The sequence below is a fragment of the Capra hircus genome, chromosome 5 (genome assembly GCF_001704415.2).
Source record: "Capra hircus breed San Clemente chromosome 5, ASM170441v1, whole genome shotgun sequence".
NCBI classification, from domain to species: domain Eukaryota; kingdom Metazoa; phylum Chordata; class Mammalia; order Artiodactyla; family Bovidae; genus Capra; species Capra hircus.
Genome location: NC_030812.1, coordinates 118,073,093 through 118,085,634, shown reverse-complemented (window position 1 = coordinate 118,085,634; position 12,542 = coordinate 118,073,093).

Here is a 12,542-nt window from a genome sequence, read left to right as displayed (position 1 = left end):
GTTGATATGTGTACGGGTCTATGTGTACATGTGTGCAGGCATCTAATGGACGTGTGTGTGACCGCATCTGTGTGTCTGGGGATCAGCACTGTTATCTTCCACCTGCTTCGCGTCCACCAGGGTCCTCGTCCCGTCTGGGTCTAGTTTGGAGATGCTGTCTGCAGTCCCTGCAGTTCTCAGGGCCAGCCATGGGCCACATCAGAGTGGGGCCTCGTGGGAGCCCATGGTGGTGTTCTCTGGGCACTGGGCACCCACCACGTGCCACGCCTGCCACCCCCGCCAGCACTCAGGGGACACGGAATCACTCCTACTTTACCCTCGAGGGAGCAGATGCTGAGAGAGGGTGTGTGACTCCCAGAAAGCAGGGTGTGGGCAGAGGGAGCTGCAGGCGCCCCTGGGGATGCTGGGGTGGGGTCATGTGGTCATGTGACTGGTTGGGGGTCATAGGGTCATGTGACTGTGGAGGGGAGGATCATAGGGACATGTGACTGTGGTGGGGGGGTATGTGGTCATGTGACTGTGGCAGGGAGGTCATAGGGTCATGTGACTGTGGTGGTGGTGGGGTCATAGGGTCATGTGACTGTGGCGGGGGGGCATGTGGTCATGTGACTGGTTGGGGGTCATAGGGTCATGTGACCGTGGCAGGCAGGTCATAGGGTCATGTGACTGTGGTGGTGGGCCGTAGGGTCATGTGACTGAGGAGGGACACCTTTGAGACCCAGCCTCGCCCAGGTTGGAGGGCCCAGCAAGACTGGGGGTCGGGCCCCCACAGACAGCTTCTGGACCGTCAGGGACTCCCGTCCTCCCTGGCTGAGTGTCCTGCGGGAGCCCTGCACACGGGCTTGTTGTCCCCCTGCCCTGTGCCCACACGACACCCCGCTGGTGGCTGAGCCTGTGACCCGAGGCCGTGGAGCCCCGTCTCTGCCCCATGGTGCCTGTGAGGAGAAGGCCCTGTGTCCTGCCCACCCCAGACCCTCCTGGACAGCTGCCGTGGAGGCTCAGCACACTCAGGGTAGATGAGGACTCTGTCTGGGCTGAGCTCAGGGCTGGGTTCTGGGGACCTAGAAGAGGACACCCAGGTGGGCCCTGCCCGTGGGGAGATGGGGGACCAGAAGCACCTTCTTGTCACTTGCTCAGTGAGAAGTGACCTAAGGAGAGGCCGGCCCACCAGGCGATGGACGGAGGCTGGTGTCCTCGGGGCAGGAGGGCGGGTGAGCCCTCCGATCCAGCCCGCCCACGCGCGTCCAGCAGACCATCCAGGTGCTCTGATCTCTGCCCTGTGAGGTGATTTTAGTACGAGAGCAACACTTGGCATTCAAAGAGAAAGATCGTGAAACTAGAGAAAAGACTGTTGTAAACACAAAAGACAAAACCCACATATTGGAACAACAATAGCAAAGATCACATTTAAAAACACAAGTAGCTCAAATAGCTGCTAATAAATAGCCACGACCCCAGTAGGACAGCGGGCAAAGGCCTCAAGACCCTCTATGGGGAGGGAAATCCTGGTCATGATAAGCCCCCAAGTGAGCCGCCCAGCCCGGCTCCACTGCCCAGAAAAGTGCGCTTTGGGTCCCAGGGTCCCAGAGCTGCTCACTGGGAGACGGCGTGTGTGTTTCACTTTGTTTTGTATCCTCAGGACTTTTAGCCCCATCCTCTCCGCCACTTCTGGCTTCTGTCATAGTTGAGACTGTTTTCCCTGAGTTCTCAGTATTTCATGTAAGATTCATCAGATTTATTCTTTAGAAGTCATTCATCTTTGGTCCTGGTGCTTGAAGACTTAGCTGAAAGCAGATTTGTTAAGCAGGTCCTAAAACATCCAGAGGCCACTCTGGTTAGAGGTCTGCCCTTCTTAATGGGATTAGTCCCTTTAGCAGAGCCTGATTTCAAGTGCTCAGGAACATCTGCGCATTCACACCTGCAGACTGAGGGCCCTGGGTGCCGGGGCTGAGCCACGCTGGGGACCGGGCACACTGGGGACGCAGCAGGGCGGTGGGCATCTGGGCCTGGGGCCGCGGGTGGGGGTGAGTTCTCTAGCGTACTGCTCAACAGGGCCCCGATGAGGGAAAGTCTTGGATCTTGAAACACTGACTGACACAAGTGACTTTTTCTTGGCCTCAATTAAAAATATGTGAAGATTTAATATACAAGTGATATGTGCTTATGTAACAGAATTTGAAAAACACTTAAAAATAGAAAGGATTTAAAAAGTTATTTATAGATCCATCCACAAAAGATAGCTTCTGTTATAATTCGGCCTGTTTCATATTTTCTTCTATGAACATTTTAAAAAACATAGCCCTAATTATGCTCTGAAGGCATCGTGCAGTTTTTAACATTTTGCCATGAGCCCGGCTGTGCTGCTTTCCCTTCTACCGGACATCGAGCATGTATGTGGTCAGATGGATGGATATGTGACTATTTACCTATTTCCTTTTGCTGACATTGATGTTATTTCTGAGTTTTCATTTCATAAACGATACTGCAGTTGTTATCTTTGAGCCCAAGTTTGTAGTTTGGGACATTTACTTTAAAAAATGGGTTAATGGAATTCCTCGGTGGTCCAGTGATTAGGACTCTGTGCTTCCGCTGCTGGGGTCTGGGGTTCCATCCCTGGTCTGGGAACTAAGGTCCCACAGGCCTCATGGTGCAGCCAAAATAGACGTGGGTTAAGGGGCACACAGGTGTGCTTGATTGATGCCATCAGAGCACCCGGCTTGCTTTCGGCAGGTGCGCGGCAGCCCCTGGTACTTGCCAGGTGGGACATGCCACGTGCTCCCTGGGGTCTCCCAGGTGGGGGGGGGGCTGGGTCCCCACACGGGGTGAGGCAGGCTCCCCTCTCCCTGCTTCTGCCCGGGCCTTTCCTTCGCTGTCTCTGAGCTGAGAACGAGCTTTCTGCCTCCGGGTCTGCCGCGCCTGTCTCCTGTGCTCTCGTATTTCCCCTGGAGCGTCTTCATGGTCTTGGGCCACCTGCCTCTGAAGGCCGGGAGAGGCTGCTGTGGGGAGGGTCCCTGAGGCTGCTGCTCACTGGGAGCCCCTGCCCCTGAGAGCCCCCTTTCCTGAACTCTCCAGCCCCGCCCCCACCCCCCGGAGAGCCCTTGTCAAAATCAGCAGCTGGGAACCTGCTCGCTGCTTGAAATCAGGGCACAGTGTTCTTAGACTCAACTGAAAACACTGCAACTACGGCTGCGGGGGAAACACAGCCGCGGGGGAAACACCGCAGAGAGGGTGGCAGGGGTGCAGGGTCCCGGGGGTGCCCAGACGCTCCATGGGCCTCTGCCGGCCCTTCAGGTGGACGCCTGCGCTTCACCTGGACTTGTCATCAGGGGAAAGAAGTCCCTCACTCCCTCTTTCCTCAAAGGCCCGCTCCCCTCCGCTGGCGGGCAGCCCTGTGCCCGAGGGCTCTGACCCCCACCTTGAGGCTTGACTCCAGGCTCTGGGCAGAGCCACCCAATGTGCGGGGTCCTGGGGCCCTTTCACCTGCCCCTGCACCAGGACAGAGGGTGGGCAGCCCCTCTGCGGCCTTTAGCCACCCTGGTGCCTGGACGGCCTTGGGCGGCAGGTGAAGGCTGCAGGCTCAGGAGGGAGCCGTTGACCCTGGAGGAGACGCAGGCCCACCGCGAGGGTGGGCGCAGGGTCAGGGGCTTCGTGGGAGGACCTCCTCTCTCTGCAGCCCTCCCCCTGCCCGCCCCAGAGCCGGAGCAGACTGCTGCCTGCTGGGCGGGGAGAGGCCATTTCTGCTGACTGCTCTCACCCGAACCCCCTCCAGCCTCAGGAGCCGCCAGCGACTGGCAGGGCGGTGGGCACAGGCTGTGAAGATCAGGACAGAGGAGCTGCCAGAGCCGTGGCCGAGCCCACCCGTGGCGGTGTCCCTGGCATCCCGGCTGGGTGAGGGGTGTCCAGGCCGCGGGCGGGGAGGGCGGGGCTCAGGGGACTCCCTGGCTGCCACTCCGACCCCCAGGGCTCGGGCCAGTGGCCAGTCCCCCGGGGCTGACGGGGACCCTGGGCTCCTGTTCCTCCAGCCCCGGCGGGAAGGGCGCCCTCGAGGTGGGGCCGAAGCCACTGGGAGGGCAGGCTCTGCGGCTCTCTGTCCCCACCCCGCCCTCCGTGTAACCCTGCCACCCAGGGTCCCCACTGATGGTGCTCCCAGGGCAAGCCCCCAGTGGACACGGTGGGGCCTGACCCTCCGTGTGCCGCTCAGGGTGTGCAGAGCTCTACCCGGGGCGGGGCGCTGCAGGCACTTTCGTGCTGGGCTTTGGGATGCGGCTCGGCTCCGGCAGGGTGCGGGTTGGAGGCAGGGCTGGGCTGAGGGCGGGGCACACACCACGCAGGACTAAGCCCCGGGGGCGGGGTCGACCGACAGAGGAGCGGTGAGCAGCTCCTGGGGGCTGGTTCAGGGCAGGGGCGTCCAGGGCCTGCAGTAGGGGTGGGGGGAGGGGGAGAGGAGGCCCCAGCCCAGAGCGGAGGGGGCGCAGGGGCTGCATTGAGGGTCTTCCGGGGAGGTGATCAGAGTGCCCCCACCTCCATCAGGGGCCCCATGACCCCGCTGGAGCCGGTGAGCGTGGCTGTGGGCTTGACAGCTGGGGTGGGTGGGGTCAGTGCAGTGAGCTGGGGGGCGGGGAGCTGGGGTACTGGAGGTCCGCTTTTCTGCACGTGTAGAGTTGAGTAGATGGACAGTCACTGTGGCTTGCGAGAACCGAGCTCTAACGGCCTCAGAAGCTGCCCCCCACGCTGGGCTGGGCAGGGGCCACAGCAGGCCTGCGAACCGTGCGCTTCCTTGACTGCAGGCGCCCCCGCGGATGGACTGGGAGGACGAGCCCCTCACTTACTGGCCAAGGGGACCCCCTGGAGGGGAGGGAGGCCCCTGAGTCTTGCTGGGGATGTGGTCCCAGCAAGGGGACGCTGCCCACAACCAAGCCTCTCCTTTGCTCCCCCCCTGCAGCAGCTGCAGCTCTCAGCTCCATGGACGCGCTGTCCAGGCGACCAGGAGCCTCCCTCCCCTGAACTGGTCACCAGCAGTGGGTGGGGCTCGCCCGCCTTCGGGGAGGGCTGCTCCCAGCGGGGAGGCTGTGGGCGTGGGGGCGGGAGGCCGGTCTCTGCTGCCCAGGCTCCGGCTCACAGGGCTCCCTCCCACTCTCAGGGGAAGGTCTGGTGGGGGCCTGCTCGGGGCCCCGAAGGGACCGTCTCTGGGACTCAAGACCTGCGGCACCCCAGGGTATCCACCTTCCAAACAAGTGCCCACAGACGCCCCCACATGCAGCTGGGCCCCGGCCTCCCTTCAGGCGCCCCCTGGGTCCTCCTCAGGACTTCACTGGCTAAAATTAGATCCCCTACCCCCAGCCTCGTCTCCCTGGGTTGGGAGGCTTTCTAAAAAATACAGTGTTTTCTGTAAGTAATTGATATGTAGGTTAAAAATTGTGTTTAGTTATACTCAGAACAGAAATCACAATTCTCCACAGAAATACATTTTGGTGCGTAAACAAAGCAAACCACCTCATGTGAGAGAGTGGCTGGAACAGGGGATGCGTGTCTTGCCGAGGAGCCTGGGATCCCAGGGTGAGGAGGGAGTGTCCTGATTATTGGGGCCGTGATGACATCGTTTCAGTGAGTTGTGACAGTACCGTGAGGGCCGACTTGTGACTCATAAATGATCTCCACCCCTCGAGCCGTCGCGGGGTTGAGTTGCGTGATGCGTCCTCCCGGGGAGAATTCAGATGAGCAGCCGACAGATCCAGGTCCCGCAGAGGCATCGGGGCTGGGCTGGCTGCCGCAGGACCAGGTTGACCCAGCTGCCTGGAGGCCGCGGGTGTGGCATGGGCATCCCAGCGGTCACTCACACCCTTCTCCAAGCACTGTTTTGTGCCCCAGGCCCCCAAGCCATAAGTCCTGAGGCCCCCAGGCCATAAGTCCTGAGCTCCCCCGCCCCCCCGAGCTTCGGGGAGTGCAGGCCCTGGCCCAGGCTCCAGGGCTCGATGGGCCTTTGTGTCCAGCCCAGCCCTCCAGCCCACTCCCCCTGCAGGCCTCCTGCACGGCCCCGAGGGCCGACCTGGAGCCTGGCAGCACCTCCACTTGCAGGAAGACGCTGGCCTCTCAGCCCTCCCAGGTGTCGGGGGCGCGAGTGCCCCAAGCTTGCTGAGGCCAGGGCACTCAGCATTGCCTGGTGTGCCGTCGGCTGGGGTGTTATGCGCCTGTTTCATAAGAAAGCAAGACCGGGCTCTCTGGAGGCTGGAGAAGGATGAGAGAGGGCCACCCCTTCCTGGCCCCTCTCCCCCCGGGGGCCGCCCGGACAGAGCACCCCCGGGAGGTCACAGGCAGACAGAGGCCCCAGGGCCCCGGAGGACAGGGAGGAGGTCGGCCCCTTCGGTGGGGTTCCTGGGGGCTGGGTGTGGGGGCCGGGGCTCAGGGGTCTTTAGTTACAGTTTGCTTGTAGTAGCAGAAGCCACTCTTCAAAGCAAAGGGAACAGTCGGCAAAATGGTGAGAAACCCCGAATGTTGCGCCCTTGATGGGGGTGGGGCGCAGGCAGAAGGGGCTGCGGACCCTTGCTTGGCCCCCTGCCCCGCCCTGTCGGCTGTCCGCCTACGCTGCTTGCGGCCGCTGTGACATCTCCAGGGCCACAGCCCCGTCAGCTCCCTGGACGTCCCACCAGGAAACGCCGCTGACCTCCAGGAGCAGAGCGGGGGCTCCTCCAGGGGCAGAGCGGGGGCTCCTCCAGGGGCAGAGCAGGGCTCCTCCAGGAGCACGGTGGGGGCTCCTCCAGGGGCAGAGCAGGCCTCCTCCAGGAGCACGGTGGGGGCTCCTCCAGAGGCAGAGCAGGGCTCCAGGAGCACGGTGGGGGCTCCTCCAGGGGCAGAGCAGGGCTCCTCCAGGAGCACGGTGGGGGCTCCTCCAGGGGCAGAGCAGGGCTCCTCCGGGAGCACGGCGGGGGCCCATGGCACCATGATATGTACACACATGGGCTCTCGCCTGTGCACACGTGTTTCCAGATCGTGTTCCCTGAGCACGTGGGGGTATCTCATGCAGATTGCTCCAGGGGCTTCGCTCGGCCTGCGCTGCAGGTGGCCCCTGGGCTGGGCTTCAGCTCCGGGTACCTGGGTGATCTCGCCCTCCCTGGGTCCACGGGTGTCCACCAGGACCTCCCCTGCCCGGCAGCTCTGCCCCCAGCTGAGGGCTGGGTGAGAGGGCGGGACGGGAGCCGCTGCTGCAGGCCTGGTCACTGTCCTCGGGACTCGGGGGCCTCCCGGGGTGCTCTCTGAAGGCCACTCATCACTTGGGGCTCCCTGCCCTGTGGATGGGCATCGTCACCCCTGATTCCTGGAGACCTTGACCCCAGGGAGCCTCTGCCGCCCACGTTGACCGTGGCCTGAGGTGCTGGCCGGGGTGGCCGAGAGCTGGGTCTGGGGGAGAAGGTGGGCTTCCAGACCGTGGTGTGGAGGGGACGGCCTGGATGTAGACGCAGGGTCTGGGCCTCCCATGCCGCCAGCCTCCGCCTCCAGCCTCCCCTGCAGTTCGGGGTGGCATCAGCATCTCAAAGCCTTCCCTCCGGCTTTTCAAAAGCACCTCTTTCCGCCTGGGAGGGCTAACTCTTGTTATCATTTCTGGCCAGAAATCAATTTCTCCTTTAATTGTGTTCCCTAATGAAACGGCCTCCTGACAGCGGCCTGAGACTGGCCTGCTGGTGCTAGGCTATTGCACCTGAGCTCTCTTGGGGGGAGGGGGGAACAGGGTCGGGGGAGCACGTCTGAACTGTCCGGTCGGGATGACCAGGGCCTGCGCTGGGGCTCCTCGGGCAGGGCGCCTCGGGGAAGAAGGGCGTGCTGCCCCGGGGTCTGGGCGGTCATGGGTGAGGGCAGAGCCGCCCGTGTTTGGGCCAGCGCCCTTGGGGGGCGCCACGGGGGCAGTGCACTGACGGGCACACAGGGTCCTGGGAGGCTGATCCTGGCTTTGGGCAGAGACTTCCGGCTTCATGATCCCAACCTGCTGGGACCTGACCTAGGTGACCCCAGGCTTCAGGAGTCGGCACCTCCTCCTGACCGCCTTCCGGTGACCCTGGGCTGCGGGAGGGTGAGGACAGGTGTCGAGGTGGCTGCGTCCAGCCCTCTGTATGCCCAGAGCCTCGCCCTTGCCAGCATGTCCCCGTCACCCCAGGGGGACCCCAGGAGCCACACTAAACAGCACTGGGGCCTCGGCCCCCGGACGCCAGGCACCCCCCACCCCAGGCTGGGCGTCAGAAGCAGTGAGGTGTCCCGGGGGTGAGTCCTGCTCCTTGGGACCCTCCTGCTGAGTCACTGTGGCCAGTGGCCACACAGCCCGCTGACCACTCCTGGGTGAATGGCCTGGGTCCAGCGTGACCCAAGGGTGAGACTGCGTGAGGACTCTGCAGGCTCCAAGCTGGGGGCCTCACAGACACAGATACATGTACACCCACGGTCACAGGTGACACATGTTCACCGGTCCACTCACACACAACACAGGCAGTCACACCAGCGTGCTCCAGACACTGAACACGCATACACACGTGTGCACGAGGCCCACCTCAAACACACAGACACGCAGTCACACACTAACACATGTGCAGAGACACACAGGCTCATGTCTGCACATGTATGGACTAGTGCACTCGCACACACACGCACACATGCACACACATGCAGACACGTGCGCACACTCACGCACACACACCTCTGAGCCTCTCTCTGCTCCTCACAGGGGCTAAGGAGACGGGGCCAAGTGGACATCACGTCCTGGGTCCCTCACCTGGCCCCGCTGACCCCTCCTAGGGGCCTGTCCCTTCACCTGTGTGTGCCCCTGGGGGGCAAGGAGGCCAGGAACAGCTCAGGTGAGTGGCTGGGTCCTGGTAGATGAGCTCAGACACCTGGCATGTCCTGCTCTCCAGCCCATCTGCCTGCCGCCTGGGACCCCCCTAGGATCCCACTGGCATGTCCTGGCACCCCTGGGAGCCACCGTCTTTGGGGAGGAATATGGAAATTTCATCGTTTCCGTGAGGAAAGGAGGTTGATTTCCCACAGCTCCTGGAGAAACTTCTAATAGAGCTTGTGGCCTGTGCCTCCCACAGACGCCGCTCAGACACTCTCCCCTCTTTTTAGCAACTTTCCTGTTGTCTGTGGGAGGAGAGCTAGAGGCTCATTTATTCAGGCTTCACAGAGGAGCCCCTGACCCTACAGCTGGGGATCCACCCCAGCAGCTCCCAATTAGCCCCACCAATTAGGCCCAAGAGGCTGCCGTGGAAGAGCTCGGTGGAGGTGAACTTGGAAGGAGAGATGAAGGTCAAGCCCCTGAGGGCAGCCCTGGAGCTGATGAAATAGATGGAGTGTGCACCCCGAAGACGAGAGACGGGGGAGCATTCCAGGAGCTTCTGTGAAGTGGGCCGTTTAGCAGACATGAGGAGAGAAAACAATACGGGAACAATAAGGCAATAACAGGAAGCGATGAGTGAAGGAGGCATGTAGATTGTAAACAAATGAAAAGGAAGCAGACGTAATGTGTAGAAATGAAAGTAGAGCCTTTTAATGTGAGAAATAAACAGGTTAAATGGCTGATGGACACAGCTGATGAGAAAATCAGTGAATTTAATGGTCGACGACCTGAGAAAGTCACTTTCTCACAAAGAGAAGGAAGACTCTTGGGAAGGGCAGAGGGATGAGAAAGTCTAGCCCACTTGCTGAGATTCCAGAAGAGGAAAAAGAGGGGGACAGTGGGCGGTGTCTGGACAGATGCCAGACAAAGGTCTCCCCAGAGTGAAGCAAGCATCCTCTGCTCCTTGAGCGAGTGAAAGCAAATATGCACCTCGGTCATGTTGACATGAAAGGGTAGAACATTAGAGACATGTGTGCACACACATCCACACCCACATATACCCACCCACACACACCCATCCATCCACATCCATCCATACACACACCCACATACATACACAGTCGGGCACATGCGTGCACCCACACCACATCTGTCCACACACGCACAGACACACACGCACAGACACACCCATCCATCCATATCTGTCCACTCATACAGCCACATACATACATACAAAAACACACACACACATCCACACAGCTGGGGACCCACCGCACATACAGTCACACGCACACAGCCATGAAATAAAGAGACACCTGTTCCCTGGAAGAAAAGCTATGACAAACGTAGACAGTGCGTTAACAAGCAGAGACGTTGCTTTGCTTATAAATGTCCATATAGTCAAACTATGGTTTTTCCAGTAGTCATGCAAGGATGTGAGAGTTGGACCATTAAGAAGGCTGTGCACTGAAGAGCTGATGCTTTTGAACTGTGGTGCTGGAGAAGACTCTTGAGAGTCCCTTGGACTGCAAGGAGATCCAACCAGTCCATTCTGAAGGAGATCAACCCTGAATGTTCATTGGAAGGACTGATGCTGAAGCTGAAGCTCCAGTAATTTTGCCACCTGATCCAAAGAGCCAGCTCATTGGAAAAGACCCTGATGCTGGGAAAGATCGAAGGCAGGGGGAGACGGGGATGACAGAGGATGAGATGGTTGGATGGCATTGCCGACTCTATGGACATCAGTTTGAGCAAGCTCCGGGAGACACTGAAGGACAGGGAGGCCTGGGGTGCTGCAGTCCATGGGGTTGGCCGCAAAGAGCTGGACAAGACTGAGTGGTTGAACAACAATGCATCCACACCCATCCACACATCCACACATATACATGCATTCATACACAAGGCAAATTCACAAACTTGCACACACACACACACACACAAATATTCTTCACCAGAGAGTAAAAATGTTACTGTCCAAAGAAAGAGAGAGAGTTAGAAAGACTCCCATCAGCAGTGGTGGCAGCTGAGGGCAGTGAGCTACCTTGCATGTGCTGATAGAAAGTCACCATCAGTCCAGATCTATACCCAGCTAAAATACTCAAGACTGACAGTCTGAGGCCAAGACCAGGAATTTGATTTCACTGGAGGAACTCAATAGGGTGTACTCCAGAATGAAATGCCAGAAAAGACTGTGATCAACCTGGCATTGCGATGGAACTGGCAAACCTGGCATTAAGTCTGAATGGCAGTGGAGTGTAAGGAGGCGGCTGGCTCAGCGGTCTATCCCAGTTCTGGATGTCCGCACCTGGCAGTGTGGCTGATGACGCCCTGAGCAGACTCTGGCCACAGACAACTGTGAGTGCCACATGCCATCTGTGTGAAGGCCCTTTCATCCCATCACCAACCGTCCGGGAAGTAAGGAGGCCTCCCCTGGAGGAGGGCACGCCAGCCCACTCCAGGACTCTTGCCTGGAGAGTCCCCATGGGCAGAGGAGCCTGGCGGGCTACAGTCCGTGGTGCTGCAAAGAGCTGGACATGACTGAGCAATAAGTACAGCGCAGTACGGAGAATTCAGAGGCCAGTGTGCAGAGAAAGTGGGAATCGTGGGGGACGAAATTCTACTGAGGGGGCAGAGGAGCCCTGGGGGCCGAAGCTCACTCCTGACAGTGTGGAGAGTCTGGGGAGGAACTGATGATGCCGTGTGCGAAGTAAAGCGTAATATATGTGGGGTGTAGTCTCTGTGTGATGTAACATGTGCGGGATGTACTATCTGCGTGATGTAATATATGCAGGGTGTAGTATCTGTGTGATGTCATATATGGGGATGTAGTATGTGCGTGATGTAATGTGTGTGGGATGTAGTATCTGCGTGATGTAATATATGTGGGGTGTAGTCTCTGCGTGATGCAGTCTCTGCGTGATGTAATATGTGCGGGATGTACTATCTGTGTGATGTAATACATGCGGGGTGTAGTATCTGCGTGATGTAATATATGTGGGATGTAGTCTCTGTGTGATGTAATGTGTGTGGGATGTAGTATCTGTGTGATGTCATATATGGGGATGTAGTATGTGCATGATGTAATATGTGGGATGTACTAACTGTGTGATGTAATACATGCAGGGTGTAGTATCTGCGTGATGTAATGTAATACATGCAGGGTATAGTATCTGCGTGATGTAATGTGTGTGGGATGTCGTATCTGCATGATGTAATGTGTGTGGGATGTAGTAACTGCGTGATGTAATATGTGCGGGATGTACTATCTGTGTGATGTAATATATGGGGATGTAGTAACTGTGTGATGTAATGTGTGTGGGATGTAGTATCTGCGTGATGTAATATGTGCGGGATGTACTATCTGTGTGATGTAATATATGGGGATGTAGTAACTGTGTGATGTAATGTGTGTGGGATGTAGTATCTGCGTGATGTAATATGTGTGGGATGTACTATCTGTGTGATGTAATATATGGGGATGTAGTAACTGTGTGATGTAATGTGTGTGGGATGTAGTATCTGCGTGATGTAATATGTGCGGGATGTACTATCTGTGTGATGTAATATATGGGGATGTAGTAACTGTGTGATGTAATGTGTGTGGGATGTAGTATCTGCGTGATGTAATATGTGCGGGATGTACTATCTGTGTGATGTAATATATGGGGATGTAGTAACTGTGTGATGTAGTGTGTGCGGCATGTAGTAACTGTGTGATGTAATGTGT